The sequence below is a fragment of the Sapajus apella genome, unplaced genomic scaffold, assembly GCF_009761245.1.
Source record: "Sapajus apella isolate SASKATOON/1434 unplaced genomic scaffold, GSC_monkey_1.0 scaffold6, whole genome shotgun sequence".
Taxonomy (NCBI): Eukaryota; Metazoa; Chordata; class Mammalia; order Primates; family Cebidae; genus Sapajus; species Sapajus apella.
Window position 1 is genome coordinate 38,648,910 of NW_022436946.1, and position 25,362 is coordinate 38,674,271.

Genomic DNA, 25,362 nt, shown 5'->3' on the forward strand with positions numbered 1-25,362 from the left:
AGCGCGTGCCTGTAATCCCAGCTACTCAGGAGGCTGAGGCAGGAGAATTGCCTGAACCCAGGAGGCGGAGGTTGCGGTGAGCCGAGATCACGCCATTGCACTCCAGCCTGGGTAACAAGAGCGAAACTCCGTCTCAAAAAAAAAAAAAAAGTCACCCAGAGGCAGCAATGTTTTGACTCAAAGGAACACTTCATTAGTGAATGGATTCTCAAGAGGTCTTCTATTTTACATGCATTTATCTCTGCTCTCTCTCTAGTTCACTCTAATGAGACTAAAGAAGGCACACAGCCAAAAAGACAAAGAGACAACGAAGAACAATCTAAGCCCAAAGCAAGCAGAAGGAAGGAAATAGTAAGGATTAATGCAGATATTAATAAAATAGATAATAGAAAAACAGTAGAGAACATCGATGAAAGCAAAAGTTGATTCTTTAAAAATACCAGCAACATAGACAAAACCCTAGCAAGACTGATCAAGAAAAAAAGACTCAATTACCAAATCCAGAATTGAGTTCATTACTATTGATCTCACAGAAATAAAAATTATAAGGTGCCCAGGTGCAGTGGTTCATGCCTATAATCCCAGAACTTTGGGAGGCTGAAATGGGTGGATCATCTGAGGTCAGTATTTCAAGACCAGCCTGACCAACATGGTAAAATCCCATCTCTAACTAAAAATACAAAATTATCTGGGTGTAGTGGTGTGCACCTGTAATCCCAGCTATTCTGTAGGCTGTTGGTAGGAAAATCGCTCGAACCTGGGAGGCAGACATTGCAGTGAGCTGAGATTGCACCATGGTACTCCAGCCTGGGCAACAACAGAGAGACTCCATCTCAAAAAAAAAAAAAAAAAAAAAAAACTTCTGGAAGCTGGTTGCACAAGAATGTGAATATACTTATCACTATTAAATTGTATATTTAAAAATGGTTAAGATAGAAATTTTTATGTTAGTATATTTTACCACAATTTTTAAGAATAAATAATGATTTACAAACTCTTTCAAAATATAGAAGAGAAGGGAACATATCCCAACTCATTCTATGAGGCTGGTATTACCCTGATATCTAAACCAAATACACCACAAAAAAAGCTATAGACTAATATCTCTTACAAATCTACAGACTACTATCTCTTACAAATAAGATGCAAAATCCTCAAAAAAAATATAAGCAAGTAGAATTTGGCAATATGTAAAATGGATTATACAGCACAATCAAGTGGAATTTATCTCAGGAATGCAAGATTGGCTTAACATCCAAAAGTCAATTGTGTAACACACCACATTAACAGAGTAAATGGACCTGTCCGCAGAATCCACACCAACCAGCACCATGCCTATGACAATGGGGTACTGGGACATCCACGGGCTGGCCCATGCCATCTACCTGCTCCTGGAATATACAAACTCAAGCTACAAGGAAAAGAAGTACAGGATGGGGGATGCTCCTGACTATGACAGAAGCCAGTGGCTGAATGAAAAATTCAGGCTGGGCCTAGACTTTCCCAATCTGCCCTACTTGATTGATGGCGCTCACAAGATCACCCAGAGCAACACCATCCTGCACTGCATTGCCTGCAGGCACAACCTGTGTGGGGAGACAGAAGAGGAGGAGATTTGGGAAGACATTTTGGAGAACCAGCTTATATACAACTGCATAAAGCTGGCCAGACCTGCTACAACCCAGATTTTGAGAAACTGAAGCCAGAATACCTGGAGGTACTCCCTGCAATGCTGAAGCTCTACTCACAGTTTCTGGGGAAGCAGCCATGGTTTCTTGGGGGCAAGATCACCTTTGTGGATTTCATTGTTTATGATGTCCTTGAGGGAAACCAAGTATTTGAGCCGAAGTGCTTGGATGCCTTCCCAAACCTGAAGGACTTCATCTCCCGATTTGAGGGCTTGGAAAAGATCTCTACCTATATGAAGTCCAGCCACTTCCTCCCAAGACCTGTGTTCACATAGATGGCTGTCAGGGGCAACAAGTAGTGCCTTGTAGGCCAGGAGGTGGGAGTAAGTTGCCCATATTCAGCCCATTGCCAAGGCTGTGGAGAGCAGCTCGACTCTGCAACCCAGCACCTGCCTTCTCGTTCCTTTCTCCTGTTTATTCCCTTCTTTACCCCCAAGACTTTATTGAATAAAGTCTTCCCCTAAACCCCTGTCCCATCCAAACCCTTTAAAGCCTCAGTTACCCACTTTCCTTCATGAATGTCCCCCTCCCAACATTATCCTTCCCTGCACTAAAGGCAGCCTGTCCTTCCTTCCTGTTAGTGGTTGTGTCTGCTTTGAGGGGCTTCACTGGCCCCTTGCCTGTGGAGCTCAGCCCTGAGGTCCCAGCACTGCATGAAAAAGCAGCATTGACTGGTTCACAGGCCCTGTTCCTGCAGCATGATCCCTGCCTTAGGCCTACCTGATCCAAGTAAAGCCTAAACCATAAACACACACACACACACACACACACACACACACACACAGAGAGAGAGAGAGAAAGAGAGAGAGAGAGAGAGTCAAAATCCACAGGATCATTTCAATAGATGCAGAAAAAGCATTTGACAAAATTTAACACCCTTTCATGACGAAAAAACACTCAACAAAGTAGGAATAGACGAGTATTTCTTCAACCTAATATAGGGCATCTACAAAAACCCACAGTTAACAGCATATTTAATGGTAAAAGAATTGATTCTTTTTCAGATGACGCATCAAGACAAAATGAATAGGACAAAGACGTCTGCTCTCCCAGCTTCCATTCAACATTGTGAAGGAGGTTTTGGCCAAGGCAATTAGGCAAGAATAAGATATAAAAGGCATTCAGCTTGGAAAGGAAGAAACAAAAGTATCCTGTTAGTTGATTATGTGATTTTACATATAGAAAATTGTAATGAATCCACTAAAAAGCTATTTGAACTAATAAACAAGTTCAACAAGGTTGCAGAATATAAGATCAATATACAAACATAAATTGTATTTCTTTATAGTAGCAATAAGAAAACAGAAAATGAAATAAAGAAAATTCTGTTCACAATAGCATCAAAAAGAAAAAATACACAGCAATTACTTTAACAAAAGAGGTGCAAAGCTTGTACACTGAAACCTATAAACATCATTGAAAGAAATGGAAAATTTTAGGGGATTCCACCAAGATGGCTGAATAGAAACAGCTCTGGCGCTTAGCTCCCAGTGAGAAAGATGCAGAAAGTAAGTAATCTCCGCATTTCCAAACAAGGTACCAGGTTCATTTCAATGGGACTAGTTGGACAGTGGGTATAGCCCAAAGGGGGTAAACTGAGGCAGGGTGGGGCACTGCTGCATCCAGGAAGTGCATCTGACTACAGGATCAGAGGCTCTGCCTCTCCAGCACACCAGTCTGTATACTGCACTTCACCCAAAGCCTCTGCAACCCACAGAGCAGGAGATCTTCACCAGGCTGAAAAGAGACTGAGTTACCTGGGCAGAGTTGAATAACAGCCCCGGCTGGTGCTGAGGATTGTCAGCACAGATCTAGGAAGATGCATTGGCTGGGTGGGAGAAGATGCATTAGCTGGCTGGAGCTACCACCCCCCCGGGAAAGAGGGGGGTACTAAAAGAAGGGAGACAGGTGATAGGTTAGGCAGGTCCATCCCTCACAAAGCCCAGCAGGCTGAAGCCTTTTCACTTGAGGGTTTCAGAGCCGGTATATCAGTTCAAGCTCAACCCAGAAGGATCAAGCTTGGTGGGGGAAGGGCATCTGCCATTACAGAGGCAGGCCTAATTTCCCTATGTAAATAAAAGACACGGGAAGCCTACACAGCAGCTGGACTGGGTCCATGGCAGCCCAGCGGTGCCTCTATAGGCAGACAAGGGACAGACTCCATCCTCAAGTGGCTCCTGGAGATCAAAGCTAGATAAATCCACTCAGATGGGAAGAAACCAGCAGAAAAAAAGGATAAAATCATCAAAGACCAGAATGCCTCTCCTCCTCAGAGGGCTCGCAACTCCTCACCATCAAGGGAACAAAACAGGATGGAGAATGAGTTTGACGAATTGACAGAAGCAGGCTTCAGAAGATGGGTAATAACAAACTTCTCTGAGCTAAAGGAACATGATTTAAAGGTTAGATGAAATGCTAACTAGAATAACCAGCTTAGAGAAGAACATAAACAACTTGATGGAGCTGAAAAACACAGTACAAGAACTTCATAAAGCACACACAAGTTTCAATAGCCAAATTGATCAAGCAGAAGAAAGGATATGAGAGATTGAAGATCAACTCAATGAAATAAAAAGAGAAGGCAAGACTAGAGAGAAAAAAGAGTAAAAAGAAATGAACAAAGCCTCCAAGAAATATGGGATTATGTGAAAAGACCTAATCTACGTTTGATTGGTGTAGCTAAATGTGACAGGGAGAAAGAATCCAAGCTGGAAAGCACTCACCAGGATATTATCCAGGAGAACTTCCCCAACCTAGCAAGGCAGGCCAATATTCAAATCCAGGAAATACAGAGAACACCACAAAGATATTCCTCAAGAAAAGCAACACCAAGGCACATAATCGTCAGATTCACCAGGGTTGAAATGAAAGAAAAAATACTAAGGCAGCCAGAGAGAAAGGTCAGGTCACCCACAAAGGGAAGGCCATCAGACTCACAGTGGATCTCTCAGCAGAAACCCTACAAGCTAGAAGAGAGTGGGGGCCAATATTCAACATCCTTAAAGAAAAGAACTTTCAACCCAGAATCTCACATCCAGCCAAACTAAGCTTCATAAGTGAAGTAGAAATAAAATCCTTTATGGACAAGCAACTACTGAGAGACTTCGTCACCACCAGACCTGCCTTACAAGAGCTTCTGAAGGAAGCACTAAACATGAAAAGGAACAACCAGGACCAGCCACTACAAAAATGTACTAAATGGTAAAGACCAACGACGGAATGAAGTAACTGAGTCAACTAACGAGCAAAAAAAAACAGCCAGTAACAAATTAGCAAGATGGAATTCACATATAACAATATTAACATTAAATGTAAATGGCCTAAATGCCCCAATCAAAAGACACAGACTGGAAAATTGGATAAAAAGTCAAGACCCATCGGTGTACTGTATTCAGGAGACCCATCTCATGTGCAAAGACACACATAGACTCAAAATAAAGGGATGGAAGAAGATTTATCAAGCAAATGAAGAGCAAAAAAAAGGAGGGGTTGCAATCCTAGTCTCTGATAAAATGGTCTTCAAATTAACATAGATCAAAAGAGACAAAGAAGAGCATTATATAATGGTAAAAGGATCAATCCAACAAGAAGAGCTAATTATCCTAAATATATACACACCCAATATGGAAGCACCCAGATACATAAAGCAAGTTCTTAACAACCTACAGAAAGATTTAGACTCCCACACAATAATAATGGGAGACTTTAACACTCCACTGTCAATATTAGACAGATCAACGCAATAGAAAATCAACAAGGATATCCAGGACTTGAATGCAGATCTGAACAAAGCAGACCTAATAGACATCTACAGAACTCTCCACCCCAAATCCACAGAATATACATTCTTCTCAGCACCGCATCACACTTACTCTAAAATTGACCACATAATTGGAAGTAAATCACTCGTCAGCAAATGCAAAAGAACAGAAATCATAATGAACAGTCTATCAGACCACAGTGCAATCAAATTAGAACTCAGGATTAAGAAACTCACTCAAAACCGCACAACTATGTGGCAACTGAACAACTTGCTCCTGAATGTCAACTGGATAAATAATGAAATGAAGGCAGAACTAAAGATGTTCTTCAAAACCAATAAGAACAAAGACACAATGTACCAGAATCTCTGGGACACATTTAAAGCAGTGTCTAGAGGGAAATGTATAGCAATAAATGTCCACACGAGAAGCGAGGAAAGATATAAAATCAACACCCTATGGTCAAAATTGAAAGAACTAGAGGAGCAAGACTAAAAAAAAACTCAAAAGCTAGCAGAAGACAAGAAATAACTGAGATCAGAGCAGAACTGAAGGAGATAGAGACACAAAATACCCTTCAAAAAATCAATAAAACCAAGAGCTATTTTTCTGAAAAAAATCAACAAAATAGATAGTCCGCTAGCCAGACTAACAAAAAAGAAAAGAGAGAAGAATCAAATAGATGGAATAAAAAATGATAAAGGGGATATCACCACCAAAGCCACAGAAATACAAACCACCTTCAGAGATTCGTACAAAAAATTCTCTGCACATAAACTAGCAAATCTGGAAGAAATGGATAAATTCCTGGACACTTACACCCTCCCGAGACTAAACCAGGAAGAAGTTGAATCCCTGAATAGACCAATAACAAGATCTGAAGTTGAGGCAGCAATTAACAGTATACCAAGGAAAAAAGTCCAGTTCCAGACAGGTTCACAGCCGAATTCTACCAGACATCCAAAGAGGAGCTGGTACCATTCCTTCTGAAACTATTTCAAACAATACAAAAAGAGGGAATCCCCCATAACTCATTTTATGATACCAGCATCATCCTGATACCAAAACCTGGGAGAGACTCAACCAAAAAAGAAAACTTCAGGCCAATATCCATGATGAACATTGATACAAAAATCTTCAATAAAATACTGGCAAACCAAATACAAAAGCTCATCAAAAAGCTTATTCATCATGATCAAGTAGGCTTCATCCCGGGGATGTAAGGCTGGTTCAACACACGCAAGTCTATAAATGTAATTCACCACATAAACAGAAACAAAGACAAAAGCCACATGATCATCTCAATAGATGCAGAAAAGGCCTTCGACAAAATTCAACAGCCTTTATGCTAAAAACTCTCAATAAACTAGGTATTGATGGAACATATGTCAAAATAATAAAAGCTATTTATGACAAACTCACAGCCAATATCATATTGAATGGGCAAAAACTGGAAGCATTCCCTTTGAAATCTGGTACTACATAAGGATGCCCTCTCTCACCAATCCTATTCAATATAGTATTGGAAGTTCTAGCCAGGGCAGTCAGGCAAGAAAAAAAAAAGGGTATTAAATTAGGAAAAGAGGAATTCAAATTTTCTCTATTTGCAGATGCCATGATTATATATTTAGAAGACCCCATTGTCTCAGCCCAAAATCTCCTTAAGCTGATAAGCAACTTGAGCAAAATCTCAGTATACAATATCAATGGGCAGAAATCAAAAGCATTCCTATACACCAATAACAGACAAACAGAGAGCCAAATCATGAGTGAACTCCCATTCACAATTGCTACAAAGAGAATAAAATACCTAGGAATACAACTAACAAAGGATATGAAGGACCTCTTCAAGAAGAACTACAAACCACTGCTCAAGGAAATAAAAGAGGACATAAACAGATGGAAAAACATTCCATGCTCATGGTTAGGAAGAATTAATATCGTGAAAATGGCCATACTGCCCAAAGTAATTTATAGATTCAATGCTATCTCCATCAAGCTACCATTGACCTTCTTCACAGAACTAGAAAAAACCACTTTAAACTTTATATGGAACCAAAAGAGAGCCCGCATAGGCAAGGCAATCCTAAGCAAAAAGAGCAAAGCTGGAGGCTACCTGACTTCAAACTATACCACAAGGCTACAGTAATCAAAACAGCATGGTACTGATGCCAAAACAGAGATATAGACCAGTGGAACAGAACAGAGGCCTTGGAAGAAACATCACACATCTACAACCATCTGATCTTTGACAATCATGACAAAAAACAAACAATGGGGAAAGGATTCCCTGTTCAATAAATGGTGTTGAGGAAACTGGCTACCCATCTGCAGAAAACTGAAACTGGACCCCTTCCTTACACCTTACACTAAAATTAACTCCGGATGGATTAAAGATTTAAACATAAGACCTAACACCATAAAAATCCTAGAAGAAAACCTAGGCAATACCATTCAGGACATAGGCGTAGGCAAGAACTTCATGACTGAAACACCAGAAGCAATGGCAACAAAAGCCAAAAGAGACAAATGAGACCTAATTAAACTTAAGAGTTTCTGCACAGCAAAAGAAACAATCACTAGAGTGAACCAGCAACCAACAGAATGGAAAAATATTTTTGCAATCTACCCATCTGACAAAGGCCTAATATCCAGAGTCTACAAAGAACTAAAGCTGATTTACAAGAAAAAAACAAACAAACCCATTCAAAAGTGGATGAAAGGTATGAACAGACATTTTTCAAAAGAAGACATATACAAGGTCAGCAAACATGAAAAAAAACTCATCATCACTGGTCATCAGAGAAATTCAAATCAAAACCACATTGAGATACCATCACACACCGGTTAGAATGGCAATAATTAAAAAGTTAGGAGACATGCCAGGCACGGAGGATCATGCCTGTAATCCCAGCACTTTGGGAGGCAGAGGCAGGAGGATCACCTGAAGTCAGGAGTTCAAGACCAACCTGGCCAACATGGTGAAACCTTGTCTCTGAAAAAATAAGTAAATTAAATAAATAAATAAATAAATAAAAGTCAGGAGACAACAGATGCTAGAGAGGATGTGGAGAAGGAACACTTTTACATTGTTGGTGGGAGTATAAATTAGTTCAACCATTGTGGAAGATAGTGTGGTGACTCCTCAAGGATCTAGAAATAGAAATTCCATTTGACCCAGCAATCCCATTACTGGGTATATACCCAAAGGATTATAAATAATTCTATTATAGAGACACATACACAAGTATGTTCATTGTGGCACTGTTTACAATAGCAAAGACCCGGAACCAACCCAAATACCCATCAATGATAGACTGGACAAAGAAAATGTGGTACATATACACCATGGAATACTATGCAGCCATTAAAAAGGATGAGTTCATGTTCTTTGTAGGAACATGGATGGATCTGGAAACCATCATTCTCAGCAAACTGACACAAGAACAGAAAACCAAATACCACATGTTCTCGCTCACAGATGGGTGTTGAACAATGAGAACACATGGACACAGCAAGGGGTGCATCATACACTGGGCTCTGCTGGGGGAGGCTAAGGTAGGGACAGTGGGGAGTGGGGAGGTTGGGAAGGGATAACATGGGGAGAAATGCCAGATATAGGGGATGGGGGCGATGGAGGCAGCAAACCACCTTGCCATGTATGTATCTATGCAACAATCCTGCATGATCTGCACATGTACCCCAGAACCTAAAGTATAATTAAAAAAAAAAAAAGAAGAAGGATCGACACTGCAGTGCAGGAATTTAAAAAAGAAGAAGAAAGAAAAAAAGAAATTGAAGATTTTAATAAATGGAAAGATTTCTTATGTTCATAGAGCAGAACACCTAATATTAAGATTGAAAAACTCTTCAAATTGAACTATAGATTCAATACAATCCCTAACAAAAATCTCAGCTGAATTCTTTGCAAAAATTGGCAAGCTAATCCCAAAACTCATATGGAAATTTAAGAAACTCAGAATGATCAAAACAGTTTTTTAAAAAGAGAAAGCTGTAGAATATACATTTCCCAATTCTAAAACTAACTACAAACCTATAGTATTCAAGACAGTGTGGTACTGGCATAAGGACAGACATATCAATCAACAGAACAGAATTGAGAGTCCAGAAACAAGTCCTCACATTTACTGTCAATTGATTTTTGGCAAGAGCACACAACTATTCAATTAGGAAAGAATAATTTTTTCAAAAAATGGCTCCAAGACACTGGATATCCATATGCAAAGTATGAAGATGGACCCTCAAACTCACACCAGATATTAAAATGAACTCAGGCCAGGCGTGGTGACTTGCGCCTATAATCCCGGCACTTTGGGAGGCTGAGGAGGGTGGATCACAAGAGCAGAAGTTCGAGGCCAGCCTGGCCAATATGGTGAAACCTCGTCTCTACTAAAATTACAAAAATTAGCTGGGCATAATGATGCACGCCCATAATCCCAGCTACTTGGGAGGCTGAGGCAGGAGAATCATTTGAACCCGGGAGGTGGAGGTTGCAGTGAGCTGAGACTGCACCATTGCACTGCAGCCTGGGCAAGCAAGCGAGAAAAAAAAAAAAAAAAACAGATGCAAAAATGAACTCAAAATGGATCAAAGACTTAAATCTAAGAGCTAAAACTCTAAAACTCTTCAAAGGAAAGACAGGAGTAAGTATTTATGACCTTGGACTAGCCAATGTTTTCTCAGATATGACACAAAAAGCCCAAGCAAAAAAAAAAAAAAAGAAAAGAAAAAATGGGTAAATTAGACTTTATTAAAACTAAAACTTTAGTCCTTCAAAGTACATCATCAAGAAAGTGAACAGATTCCAATGCTCAGCGCCATTAATCATCTGATAAATGCAAATGAGAAACCATAGTGAGGTACCACTTTACATCTATTAGGACAACTACAATAAAAATGGAAAATATACATAAGTGGACTTGTGTTGTATGGGGGGAAATGAAAAATAGCAAGCATTAGTGATGATGTGGAGAAATCAGAACCCTCAGCCAGCCATGGTGGCTCCTGCCTGTAATCCCAGCACTTTGGGAGGCCAAGGCCGGAGAATCACTTGATCCCAGGAGGTGGAGGTTGTGGTAAGCTGAGATCATGCCACTGCACTCCAGCCTGGGTGACAGAGCAAGACTCCATCTCAAAAATAAAAATAAAAATAAATTGGTAATTTAAAATGTACTTTTGTTGAGTTAATATGCCACAAAGTTATATAGTAGTAAAAATATGCCTGTATTCTTACCTGGTGACTGCAGAACTGAGGAAGACCATGGCAGGATGAAGGCAATAGGTTTCTCATGGCAGTGAATGTGCTTTTCTCTTTCCATTTTTCCTTCTCCCTCTTGTTAAATAAAATTCTCCCGGTTGGAACTCTGAGGGGAGAGGATGGATGACAATTGAGTTCTTTTGGAGGATCTATCTTTAGGCAGATTCTGTTTATATCACTGAAACTGTGACTGGGATGTCATATATGAGAAGATATACAGAATGAATCTATAGGTACTGCAGGCTAAGTCTAAAGTATGTCTTGATTTAGCTTCCTAGCCTAAAGAAGTTTTTAAAAGTTCATTCTTAGAGTTCTTATCAAAAGTTCCAGCAAAGCTTGGCAGCAGTTAATGCTATAGAAAAAGAGAAAAAAGTTCCAGCAAAAGAAACTTAAAAAGAGTCTGTGTGGTCAATCACTATTCTTGCTGCTCTTATATAAATAATCAGGCCAAGTTTGATGAGACTAACATGATTTTGTAAACACACTTGTCTTACTTTATTTTGGTAGAAATGGGAGTGACTGTAAAGAGAAAAACTGTTTCTGAAGAAAAGCTATAGTACACCCGTTATTAGGTTGTAGCTCTGCTCATTTGCAAGTTTTTCTTTCTTTCTTTCTTTTTTTTTTTTTTTTTTTTGAGACAGAGTTTCACTCATGTTACCCAGGCTGGAGTGCAATGGCACGATCTCGGCTCACCACAACCTCCGCCTCCTGGGTTCGGGCAATTCCCCTGCCTCAGCCTCCTGAGTAGCTGGCATTACAGGCACGCACCACCATGCCCAGCTAATTTTTTGTATTTTTAGTAGAGACGGGGTTTCACCATGTTGACCAGGATGGTCTCGATCTCTTGACCTCGTGATCCACCCGCCTCGGCCTCCCAAAGCGCTGGGATTACAGGCTTGAGCCACCACGCCCGGCCTTTTTTTTTTTTTGAGACGGAGTCTTGCTGTGTCACCAGGCTGGAGTGTAGCGGCACGATCTTGGCTCACTGCAACCCCCGCCTCCCCAGGTTCAAGTGATTCTCCTGCCTCAGCCTCCTGAGTAGCTGGGATTATAGGCATGCACCACCACGCCTGGCTAATTTTTTGTATTTTAGTAGAGACTGGGTTTCACCATGTTGGCCAGGATGGTCTTGAACTCCTGACCTCATGATACGCCTGCCTTGGCCTCCCAAAGCACTGGGATTACCGGTGTGAACCACTGCGCCTGGTGTTTTCAAGTTTTTCTTGTCTTCTTGTAGAGCAGACTGGATTCTAGAATTCATCTCTTTTCCTCCAATATATGGTTACAACTCTCCAACTAAGAACAAGAACTGCTCTGTTTCCAAAGCCCTCTAAGCTGAAACTGGACAACTCACTGTAAATTTCAAGGAACACAAGTCATTCCTCATGTGTGGGCCACATGGAGTTAACCAAAACACCTGATGCCATAAGCAGAGACATTCAAACTGCAAACCAGGGAAAGAAGATGATAACTTCATGCTGTAAATAGCTTTTCCCAAGGTGTCAGCACAAGACTGTCTGTCATAATAAGATTCTTACCCCTCTGAACTTTTTTTTTTTTTCCTATCTTTTTCGCTTGGCATAGTCAGCAGCTCCTGCAGGTAATCTGATGAACTGTTGGATCTGTCCTGTCAAAATCCAAATCTTTACATAACCTAAGAGGTTATTTAGCCATCTAGTGGGTAAATTTAGCAACATCCCTAATGTAACTGTTGTTTAAATTGTACTAGCGGTCCCTTTTATAGGGTTACACTTCAAGATCCACTTGTTCTCACTTCCTGCTTTAATTTAATCCAGTCACAGGATGCCAGATTTCCTACTAGCTGAGTAGGAGGAGTCTGTGCAAGTGATAACACTTCTTGTCGTACATGGATAGATACATTGGGTATTGCAGAGACTCAGTTGAAAAAATAAACAGTTTGCTTGGTTAAAACAAATGGCTTCCTCATCTGGCTCGTTCTTTGATCTATTCAATTTTAGTTGGTTTGGTTCATGGGACTTTGGCCAAGGAGCTTCTGCCAAACTGTTGGTATGACCCTCCTCATAGTCGTAACAGCAGTCTCTCTGGTGTGCTATATTCTCTCAAAGGTTTTTTTTGTTTTTTTTTTCAATTGTACTTTAAGTCCTGGGGTACATGTGCAGATCTTGCAGGATTGTTGCATAGGTACACACATGCCATGGTAGTTTGCTGTCTCCATCCCCACATCACCTACATCAGGCATTTCTCCCAGTGTTATCCCTCCCCAAACGCCCCATACCCCGCTGTCCCTCCCCTACCCCCTACCCACCAACAGATCCCAGTGTGTGATGTTCCCCTCTCTGCACCCATGTGTTCTCATTGTTCAACACCTGCCTATGAGTGAGAACATGCGGTGTTTGGTTTTCTGTTCTTGTGTCAGTTTGCTGAGAATGATGGTTTCCAGATTCATGCATGTCCCTACAAAGGACACAAACTCATCATTTTTTATGGCTGCATAGTATTCCATGGTGTATATGTGCCACATTTTCTTTGTCCAGTCTATCATTGATGGGCATTTGGGTTGGTTCCAGATCTTTGCTATTGTAAACAGTGCCACAATGAACATATGTGTGCACGTGTCTTTACAATAGAATGATTTATAATCCTTTAAGTATATACTCAGTAATGGGATTGCCAGGATCAAATGGAATTTTTATTTCTAGATCCTTAAGGAATGGCCACACTGTCTTCTACAATGGTTGAACTAATTTACACTCCCACCAACAATGTAAAAGTGTTCCCATTTCTCCACATCCTCTCCAGCTACTGTTGTCTCCAGATATTTTAATGGCATAACGATGGCAACAGTAGACACAGAGGACCGACTGCTAGTGGGGAGGGAGCAAGGAATTGAAGGGTTCAAAAATTGTTGGGTACTGTGCTCAATACCTAGATGATGGGATCAATCATACCCCAAACCTCAGCATCATGCAATATGTCCAGGTAACAAACCTGTACGTGTGCCCCCATTATCTAAGTTAGAAAGGAAAAAGAAATACAAATATTGTAAAGACCCACAGAAGTCCCCTTGTACCTGCTCCCATCATTAGCCCTTGCCCAAGGGTTCACAACTAGGTGCCCTGCCTTTTTTTTTTTTTTTTTTTTTTTAAAGACACGTTCTTACTCTTGCCCAGGCTGGAGTACAGTGGTATGATCACAGCACACTGCAGCCTCAATCTCCCAGGCTTGGGTGATTCTCCCACCTCAGCATTCCTAGTAGCTGGGACTGCAGGCACGTGCCACCGCCCCTGACTAATATTTTACAACAGAGGTCTTGCCTGTTGCCCAGGCTGGTCTTGAACTCCTGGGCTCAAGCAATCCTCCTGCTTCAGGCTCCCAAAGTGCTGGAATTACAGGTGTGAGCCATTGCATCTGGCCTGCCCTGCTCTTTAAAATCAATGTTATATGTAAGCAGTTTCTTGCGTCATTCATTAGTTATTTTTTTAAACACATTTTTGATGGCTACATAATATTTGATTATGTGGATATGTTATTTATTTTAGTCATTCTATTGTTGGGCATTATTGGCATTTCCTATTGACACTGTAAATAATATGATAAGCACAATCTTTTTTGGAAAGTATTTTCACAGGATATTTTCAGTTGATAGTTAAAATATCCCATAAACTGTCGAGGCGCCGTGGCCAGCACTTTGGGAGGCCAAGGCGGGTGGATCACAGGTCAGGAGTTCAAGACCAGCCTGGCCAAGATGGTGAAATCCTGTCTCGAAAAAAATAAAAATAAAAATAAATATCCCATAAACTGAATAGTGCAGGTGCTAATTTATACAATTTCCAGTCGAGGAAGTAGAGGCTTGAATTAAGTAATCTTGTCCAACGTTATACAACATAAAGAGGTAAATGTGGACCTAGAACTCATGTCTTCTAATTCCTAGTTTAGTGGATTCTCAGCAATATGTCTTAAGTGCCACACAGTATTAGCTCCCACTTACAAGTGAGAAGGTGTGGTATTTGGTTTTCTGTTCCTTTACATTAATTCACTCAGGATATTTTCATTTCTTGATCTGGATAATGACTATGCAAGTGTGTTCACTTGGTAAAAATTCATTGTTTTGCTCATCTGAACACTTCCATACATGTAGGTTTTAGTTATATATATATATATATATATACATACACACACACACACACACACACACACACACACGTATGTCTATTAAAGAATAAAACAGCAGAACTCAAAATAAGACCACAGTTTTGTTATTTATTTATTTAGTGTGACAGAGTCTCACTTCCTGTTGCCTCCACTGTTCAAGCTATTCTCCTTCCTCAGCCTCCCAAGTAGCTGGAACTACAGGCACATGCCACCAAGCTTGACTAATTTTTGTATTTTTAGTACAGATGGGGTTTTGCCATGTTGGCCAGGCTGGTCTCAAACTCCTGACCTCAAGTAATCTGCCTGCCTTGGCCTCCCAAAGCGCTGGGATTACAGGCATGAGCCACTGTGCCTGACCCCATAGTTTTATTTTTAAATTCTGGGTTTTTTAAGATATATATTTTAAATATTTTTTAGAGACAGTGTATTGCTGTCACCTAGGCTGGAGTGCAGTGGTGAAATCATAGTTTACTGCAGCCTCAGACTCCTGGACTCCAATGATCTTTCTGCCTCAGTCTCCAGAGTAGCTAGGAATATAGGCATGTACCACTATGACTGGCTAACTTGCTAAATTTTTTGTAGAGACAGGATACCATTATTAACATTTTGCTGTATTTCTTACCACTTAAAAAAATGCATAGTTTTTTTTTTAAGCTGGGTGTGGTGGTGCGCCTGTAGTCCCAGTGTAACTGCCCAACAAGTTCACCTGGCCGCTACCTAGACGGAGCCAATTTATTGAGACAGGGGAATTGCAATGGAGGAGGCTCAGGAGTTCAAGACCAGCCTGGGCAGCATGGCAAGACCTCTGTTGTAAAAAATTAGCCAGGCAGTGGCACGTGCCTGCAGTCCCAGCTACTAGGAATGCTGAGGTGGGAGGATCACCTAAGCCTGGGAGATTGAGGATGCAGTGTGCTGTGATCATGCCACTGTACTCCAGCCTGGGTGAGAGTGAGAACCTGTCTTTAAAAAACATAAAGGGCATATTGTATGCCCTTCAGTTGTATGTTGCCTGGGCTAGTCCTGAACTTCTGGCCGCAAGCAATACTCCTGAAATTACAGGCATGAGCTGCTGTGCCTGGTCCTATTTTTATTTTTTTAGAGACAGGATCTTGCTATGTTACATAGGCTGGAGTACAGTGGCTATTCACAGGCATGAATATAGCATACTATAGCCACCTGGGCTTAAGGGACCCTCCTGCTCCAGTCTCCTGAGTAGCTGGTGAAATCACCTTTGCAAAAGTTGTAACTGAGGAAATTATGACAGTGAAAAAAATCAGACCTGACTCCATCTTGCTTCTAACCTTTAAGCTGTCCTTGTTCATCCCTGGGTATAGGCTGAACTAACTTTTGGGAAGGAATTCAGTTCATGGTTTGACTCTAAAACAAAATTGGTATTAGCTCCCTTCTTGCCTGAGGATCCCCTTCTTGCCTAGGGATGCTCTTCTTGCCTGGGGACCCCCTTCTTGCCTGGGGACCCCCTTCTTGCCTGGGGACCAGTCTGCCATTGTGAGACTAACAAATTAGCTACAAGATTAGAAATTGGTCTAAGCCTCCCCAAATTGCTCCTGGGGCTAACATCACTATTGTAAAACCTAAGATCAGTACTTGAGATATTTTGCAGACCCTGCACTGGATGGATCGGCTGACACCACAAGACCAGTAATCTGGCTCAGTCAGTTCTGCCATCCCACCCAGGAACAGAAGAGAGCAAGAAAAACTCACTTCGACCCCCTAGGAGTCCACCTCCAATCTGCCAACACTCCCCACTTCCGAAGCCCCTACCCGCCAAATTATCTTTAAAAACTCTGATCCCCAAATGCTCAGGGAGACTGATTTGGGTAATAATAAAATTCTGGTCTCCTGCACAGCCAGTTCTGCATGAATTAGTCTTCCTCTGCAATTCCCCTGTACTGATAAATCGGCTCTGTCTAAGCAGCCGGCACCGTGAACCCGTTGGACAGTTACACTGGGTCTACAGGCGCACCACCCCACCCAGCTTAAAACTGTGTATTTTTTTTAAAGTAGTAAGAAATACAGCAAAATGTTAATAATGGTACCTCTGGGTAGTGAGATTACAGGTGACTTATTTTCGTCTTTGCAACTTTCCCATTGATTATCAGAAAAAATTGTTTTTGTGTTTGTTTGTTTTAATCAGAAACAATATTCCTTGAATTTGAAAGAAAATGCTTGGCCTGGCATGGTGGCTCAGGCCTGTAATCCCAGCACTTTGGGAGGCTGAGGCGGGCAGATCACCTGAGGTCAGGAGTTCCTGGCCAACATGGTGAAATCCCGTCTCTACTAAAAATTCAAAAATTAGCTGGGCGTGGTGACAGGTGCCTGTAATCCTAGTTACTCAGGAGGCTAAGGCAGGAGAATCACTCGAACCGAGGAGATGGAGGTTGCAGTGAGTGGAGATCTGAACCACTGCACTCCAGCCTGGAGCGACAGAGCAGGACTCTGTCTCAAAAAAAAAAAAAAAAAAGAGAGAGAAAATGCTTTCTTAATTGTAAACATATACAGCGTCAGTTGTTATTCTATCCCAATGCCTGAAGCATAATAATGCTTGATAAATGTGGAGTGAATGGTTTTTGCCCTGTGAAAGTTGATCAATAAGAACTGGGTTGGCTGGGCATGGTGGCTCACGCCTGTAACCCCAGCACTTTGGGAGGCCAAGGCAGGCAGATCACGAGGTCAAGAGATCGAGACCATCCTGGCCAACATGGTGAAACCCCATCTCTATTTAAAAATACAAAAATTAGCTGGGCGCAGTGGCGCGCACCTGTAGTCCCAGCTACTCGGGAGGCTGAGGCAGAAGAATTGCTTGAACCCAGGGGGCGGAGATTGCAGTGAGCCGAGATTGTGCCATTGCACTTCAGCCTGGCGCCTGGCGACACAGCAAGGCTCTGTCTCAAAAAAAAAAAAAAAGAGCTGGGTCATTCTTGTCAGATCCAACTAAAACAGAGTCAAGAAGCCAAGAGGAAAAAGCACTCAGGGTACAAAACATTGCTATAAGATGATCATGATATAAACATGATATAAGAATATCATTTATTTGTAAGCCTGGCTGCTGAAACTGCTTGTTGTAAGCTGAAACCAGTTTTATCTATAGCTTCTGAGATAACTTGCTACAATTCTAGGACTCATTTTGCCCTCTGCTGTCACTCACCAATCAGAGCTTGCCAGCTCCCCAAACCCATACTAGTGCCAACAAACTTTCTCAAAGAGCAATATATAACATTTCTCCTATTTAATAAATCCTCTGGCCTTTTCTTTGTTCTTCAGACATTCCGAAGGCCACTCAGTCTGCATGTATGCCCCAGCTTATAATTCTGAAACCGCTCCCATAGGGTTAACAAGAATTGCATGCCAAGTCCTGACCAGAAATGTATATAATTTAGCATAAATCAGGCTGCACCTTGGCCCACTCCTTGTTGCTAAGTCACATAGCACGAGATACTGACCATCTGCATCCCTGACATCAGGATCATAAGTCTAAGAATTGACTTGCGTGCCCATTGTTCCTTCAGATAGGATCTGGAATTATAACACTTTTGTTTAAGGATCACTTAAAATGTTTTTCAGGGACAGGTGTGGTGGTGAGAGCCTGAAATCCCAGCACTTTGGGAGGCCAACGAGAGAGGACTGCTTGAGGCGAAGAGTTCAGTCAGCTTGGGGAACACAGTGAGACTCCATATCTACCTACAAAAATATTAAAAAATTAGCTGGCTCTGGTGGTGTCCACCTGTAGTTCTAGCTATTTGGGAGGCTGAGTTTGGAGGACTGCTTGAGCCCAAGGAATTCGAGGTTGCAGTGAGCTATAATCACACTGGGTGACAGAGCAAGCCCTATCTCAAAAAACAAAAACAAACAGAAGATATTTCTCAGACCCTGAGATACAACTGATGAAACAAAACAACTGATGAAAACCAGGTTGAAGATCCCACCAGAGGAAGGAGATCAGCATGAAAATATTTTCTTCATCTCCCTGTCCTATGACTTCACCCTGTACTCTTTGATCAATTAACAATCTTCGAAACCCTGAAAACTCCTACCCTCAAATTCGCGAGTTGTATCTGAGGTTTCTTCCCAACTCCTTGTTCAGATTTCTTTCTTTTCGCTTTTTTTCTCTTGAGACAGGGTCTCACTCTGTCGTCCAGGCTGGAGTGCAGTGGTGAGATCTCAGCTCACTGCAACCTCCACCTTCTGAGTTGGAGTGATTCTCCTACCTCAGCCTCCTGAGTAGCTGCACTACAGTGCCCGGCTAATTTTTGTATTTTTAGCAGACAGGATTTCGCCATGTTGGGCAGGCTGTTATTGAACTTCTGAGCTTAAGCGATCCATCCAGCTAGTCCTCCCAAAGTGCTGGGATTACAGGTGTGAGCCACCATGCCTGGCGTCCTGGTTCAAATTTCTATGATTCTTCTTTCTCTGCTGCAACCTGGTGTCTCAGCTTATTGACTTGCTGTGTGCCTCAGGCAACAAATTTATTATGGTTACAATTCTTTCTCCCAAGTAAAACAAATTTAGAGATTCATCTAGAATCTAGATTTGACTTCAACACTTTAGCTACCAGGAAAGCATCTGTTTTAAAAAAGGAAATGGGTTAACACTCTTAGCTGTAAGGGATCCTCGGCTGGCTCCTAGCAATGACTATTTCCAATTCTGAGAAAGAACTCATGAGCTCTTATTACTTACCTAATGATTCTTCTTATAATTTTGCCAGAGTCAAAAGTAGAAGACATCTGTCACCAGTTCTCTGCCTCATTCTACATCCCCACAGTTCCTTCAAGATTAACTGAATGCGCATGTTGGGAATGGAGACTCAACGTTATTTCAAGCAGCCAGGAATTTCCATGCCATATGTCACCCACCTTGAGGTTAGGATGAAATTACTTTCGGGAGCCCCACTTCTCATTCATGATGGTTACTTCTCTCATTTTCTAAGAACGGAGATAACATGGGAATTTCATCAGTCAGTATTATACCAGTTGACTTATCAGGTTCCCTTTTGAAGTTCTTTGTCATACTGCTACTGTTACTAACACAAAACAAAGCCACACTGATTGCCCTTTGCCTTTCTTGAGTCTGCAAACATTTTCCTACTCCCCTTAGAGAATCATATTACTAATTGGCATTGCCCATGGTTTTGTGTCCTTTTAAATCTCAGCTGAGCTCTCAGAGTATAGCAGGAGAGGGTTGTGTCGTCTTTTTTTTTTTTTCCCCCTCGGGTGTTTTGCTTCCCCATGTGTGGTTTCTTTCAATGCGGCACTCCTTTCCACAACGCTGCCCTGTCTGCCACTCCCACATGCTCTCCCGCCCATATGGTGATGCTGCCACTTGAGCTTTATTGATGGATTTTTCAAGATTCTGTCCAATCCTTCCCCAAGGTCCCCCTTAATGGAGGAAGGTGCTGGGGGTAAAATTCAAAACATATTTGTGGCGTTGACTAGCTTTGACTGGGGATCCAAATGGAAGAAATGGGGCCTCCTGGGGACAGTATCTCATGCTCTTCCTCTCAGTGCCATAAACCCAGAGGTACCCCTGAAAGTCTGAGCCGGAGGTGCTGTTGCAGGTGGTATCATCTAAACTCTCTAATCAGTCAAGTCGCTATGCCATTTGCTTTGTCAGTTAAGTGACTCAGGGGAAATCAGGTAGGAGAGTGGGAAAATAAACTGTTTGCTCAAGCTGATAAATGTGAATCTTCAAACTCTATTTCAAATGCAGAAATTATATAGGCTGTGCTTTGCCTTTCAGGAACCTCTTTCAGAGCTCGTGTACAGTGTGTAAGAGGGACAGAGGGAGTTACCAGAACACACGCTGGACTTTAGCCCGGCTCTAACTCTGCTTGCAGGTGCCTTCTCCTACCAATGATGATTTAGTGTCCACAGATGGTGCCTGTGCAGCCCTGTTTCCAGCTGGGTGGGAGGGCATGCTTCACAGAGCCAACACCTGCCACTCTGCTTCTGTCTGAGCCCTCAGAAGCCTGGTTTTCAGTTTAAGGAATCAATCCCAATCCAGGCAAGCACTTACAGCTCAGGGCGTTGATCTTTGCTTGGCAAAAGCCCCAACTGCTGAGTTCTAGATACTTTGCCATTTCTCCCTTATCTGCCTTCTTTCATACAAGCTCAGCTTGTATGAAACCAGAACTAGCATTTTCTCCCTGTTTGGAACCCACTTTCTCATTCCTTGAGTGTGTGTGAGAGGAATGGGGGTGGGAATGAGATGGGTTGGGGAAGGAAGGACAGAAGTTTAATGGAAAAACAAGAACAGAGTCAAAGCACATTTATGGGCTGGACACTGTGGCTCACACCTGTAATCTCAATGCCCTGGAAAGCTGCGGCGGGAGGACTGCTTGAGGCCAGGAGTTCAAGACCAGCCTGGGCAACATAGTGAAACACTGTCTCACAAAAAAATACAAACAAAAAAACTAGCCCAGCTGTGGTAGCACCTGCCGGTGGTCCCAAGTACTTGGGAAGCTGAGGCAAGGGGATTGTTTGAGCCCAGCTGCAGTGAGCTATGACTGTACCACTGCACCCTAGCCTGTGCAACAGAATGACACCTGGTTCCTAATAAATAAAATGTATTTATGCTATATTTAAAAACTTTTTCTCAGCTGGGCACAGTGGCACACGTCTGTAATCCCAGCACTTTGGGAGGCTGAGGCAGGCGGATCACCTGAGGTCAGGACTTTGAGACCAGCCTGGCCAACATGGTGAAATGCTGTCTCTACTAAAAATACAAAAATTAGCTAAGTGTGGTACACATGCCTGTAATCCCAGCTACTTGGGAGGCCGAGGCGCAAGAATCACCTGAACTCAGGAGGCGGAGGTTGCAGTGAGCCGAGGATCGCATCACTGCACTCCAGCCTGGGTGACAGAGTGAGACTCTGTCTCCAAAAAAATAATAACAAAATAAAAACTTTTTCCCAAAGAGCTCTGAAATGGAAAAAGAGTACAGAATAGCTTCAATTCAATGATGGCAAAATAAAAATTTCTAACATAGTCTAACTGGCACACTCTGGATGATACAGGAAACACAATGACATCCTTGCTGTTTTTAAATGAGCAGCTCGAATTGTTGGTATGAGACGCAAACAATTAACATCTAAATGCAAGCAAGCTTCTCACAGCTAGCATGCACCTTAAGTCAGCAAGCCCATTTTATATTCTTGTTCTGAATAGCTTCTTTCAATGAATATGGAACAGTATTCTAAATAATTTCATAATGTATGTATACTAGGATGAATTTGTCTTAAGTGCAGTTATGTTTTGACTATTTCCAAGTAAAAGTGCATTAAGAACATAATGAAGCCTGTATTTTTTGCACTGTCTCTTAATTTTATGGTGGACAAAGCACCAACTTCTGAAATTCAATAAAAGCAAACCTCCCTTTGTTGTTCAGATCTTAGCAATGGCTTTAGTAGTTTTAACTTCTTCCATTTTAAAGCCTTCCTTTCTTAGCCTGAAATAGCCAAAAATATAAAGGAAAGAGATCGTAAGTAGCTAATCAGATAAATGAAAACTGACTTAAAGCTAAGTTTTATTTCCTCTTTCTTTTCTTGAATTAGGTAATAACATCTCTACTTTGGATTATGTTCAATAACAAAAACAACAACAACAACAACAACACTTAAAAAAAAAAAACCCAAATTCCATGAAATAATAAATAGCTTATAATAGTATTAATATTCAAGAAAAAAATATAAGAAGTTTGGTATTTAAAACAAAACAAAAAAACCAAACTGCCTTCCTCATCTACCAAAATACAACATTAAGTAAAACTTAAAACAGGCAATTTACCACCTCCATTGAAATGAATACATGGTCTCTAATTTGTATATGTTGTATTCTAAATTAAGGACAACTGAAAATTAATATGTGCTTTCCACAAAAAGTGATATAAATGGTGGCTCAAGAGTTAACAGATGGTTCAACACTACAAGTCTTCTCAATAAAAAGCCTTTGTTAAACTTCAGTAATAGATATAGTATTTCCATTAGCAAAGCAAAAGCATTCCAATACTTATTAGGTTCTCTATCATCAGACATAGAAATGATCTAGAAAATAGAGATGTGTTGCTAAATCTCAAACAAGCGGGTTACTGATTAAAACAGATAAAAACACCCTTGAGACATCTCACATACAGAAAACATGGCCGTCTCTGGGTTGATTGACTGATTTTCCAGAAGTGCTGGGGTAGGTCTTCCTGATAGAGGGGTCCTGTAAGCGGCTGGTGAGGAGGACCCACTGCTTTGCCTACCAGTGAGGAGTGAGGCTTTGGGGAAGGACTATGCATCCATCACTCCTGATGTTCTTTCATGGCTCCGCTTCTCCTCAGCTATTGTCCATCTACCTGTAGATGGCAGCAAATAAATTATTTTAGCCCTTTCTTCTCATTTAGATATAAAGTGCAAATGCCTGATTCAGATACAAGACTGTATGGTCTTTGATTAAATGTATAATCAAACAAAAACCAAACACCGCATGTTCTCACTCATAAGTGGGTGTTGAACAATGAGAACACATGGACACAGGAAGGGGAACATCACATACTGGGGCCCATCAAGGGGTGGGAGGCTAGAGGAGGGATAGCAGGGGGTGGGGAAGGATAACATTAGGAGAAATATCTAATGTAGATGACAGAGGGATGGATGCAGCAAATCTCCATGGCATGTGTATACCTATGTAACAAACCTGCACGTTCTGCACATGTACCTTAGAACATTTTAAGTATAATAAAGAAAAGTATAATCAAACAAAAAGTATAAAAGATACCAGCTCCCTCATTTTTCCGGCAAGAGATACAGCCATCTGGAGAGGACTAGGGAAAGCTAAGGAATGGATTCACAAGAGAAGGGGAAGGGTAGAGGTAAAGCCGAGGTTTGAATTTTTGCTTAGTGCCAGCATTGTTCTGTAAACAAGCAACCTTAGATAAATGCATGCACACACAGGCATGGAGGAGCTCTCCAACATGGAATTGAAGTGAAACCCTGTCTCTATTAAATAAATAAAAAATTAGCCAGGCATGGTGGTGGGCACCTGTAATCCCAGCTACTGGGGAGGCTTGAGACAGAAGAATCATTTGAACCTGGGAGGTAGAGGTTGTAGTGAACTGAGATCACGCCACTGCACTCCAGCCTGAGCCACAGAGCAAGACTTTGTCTCAAAAAACAACAAAAATAAAAGCATTGCTACTTCATGTAACAAATTATGATTTGCACGTCTACTTTTACAACATAACTGGCACTTGTATAAAGGAGATTCTTTGTCAGGGACTGAATCAAGGAACTTAACACCCTATTCTGGAAAAACAAGTATGCAATACTAGTAGGAGGAAGAAGTCTATTTTCCTAGGCACAGGGCCTATCTTCAAGAAACTTTCAAAACAGGTAGTTAGGCTTTGGCTGGCTTCTACACCATCTGCAAACACCCAGGCTCTTCATGCAACCTTTAGTTACCTAGGGCTACCCAGTACCCTAAAGTGCCTTGCGCCTTAAAACTAACCTATTTCCTCCTTTTTCATTTCTACCCCTATAAAAACTACCTCTCTGGCTGGGTACAGTGGCTCATGCCTGTAATCCCAGCACTTTTGGGAGGCCGTGGCAGGTGGATCACAAGGTCAGGATATCAAGATCATCCTGGCTAACACAATGAAACCCCATCTCTATGTAAAAAATACAAAAAGTTAGCCAGGCGTGATGGCAAGTGCCTGCAGTCCCAGCTACTCAGGAGGCTGAGGCAAGAGAATCGCTTGAACCCAGGAGGCAGGGGTTGCAGTGAGCTGAGATCGTGCCACCACACTCCAGCCTGGGCGACAGGAGCAAGACTCCATCTCAAAAAAAAAAAACAAAAAAAACAACAAACCTTCCTTTCTACCAAGCCAGGCACAGTGGACTAACATCTGTGGTTCCTGTGGTTCCAGTGAGGCGGGAGGATCACCTGAGCCCAGGAATTCGAGGCAGCAATTAGCTGATTGTGCCACCACACTCCACCCTAGGTGACAGAACAAGACCCCACCTCTTAAAAACAACAAACAAACCAAAAAACGCAGGCTTCCTCTCAGAGAAACAGGGTGGGGCTCTATTTAGTAGAAGAGTCTCTTACAACAATCTGGGTAATGTATCAATAATTAGATAGTAAACGCCCCTCTCAGAGATATATATTTTCAGACACAAAGTTTAAAATCTCAAATGTCAACTGGTAGGATTTCAGGCAAAATAACAGAAAAGTAAAAAATAAAAATGGGGTTGTAGATCTATGCTGGGAGAAGAGGTTAATTTTCTAGGTAGTTCATATTAAGAGTGTGTACACAGCCCCTGTGGGTCATTTCTGCTTTCTGTGGCTTTCTTTAGCTAAGGACAGCAATTCAAAAAAATCCCAATGGTTGGAGAGCCTCCTCACCCACCCATCCTCCCAGCGAGAAAGAAGAATTTGTGGAGGGCAGGGGATATCACAAGAGAAAATGGCACACCAGGGTGTAATATCTCAAGTAAGAGGCTTAC

General features: G+C 41.7%; 1 long non-coding RNA gene and 1 pseudogene across 2 annotated transcripts in view; one reads left to right on the plus strand and one right to left on the minus strand.

Annotated features, from left to right (window-relative positions):
- LOC116549450 overlaps positions 1–23,400 on the minus strand; it is a 35,558-nt gene extending 12,158 nt beyond the window's left edge. The window contains exons 1-3 of the long non-coding RNA XR_004267881.1: positions 23,005–23,400; positions 19,733–19,801; positions 10,704–10,833 (exon numbers count right to left, since the gene is read on the minus strand). This is a non-coding gene — a long non-coding RNA (uncharacterized LOC116549450). The remainder of the gene's footprint in view (positions 1–10,703; positions 10,834–19,732; positions 19,802–23,004) is intronic.
- Positions 1,281–2,432, plus strand: LOC116549449 (annotated as a pseudogene). The gene has a single exon (XR_004267880.1). The product of XR_004267880.1 is annotated as a glutathione S-transferase Mu 2-like (transcript).
- Positions 23,401–25,362: the final 1,962 nt, after the last annotated feature.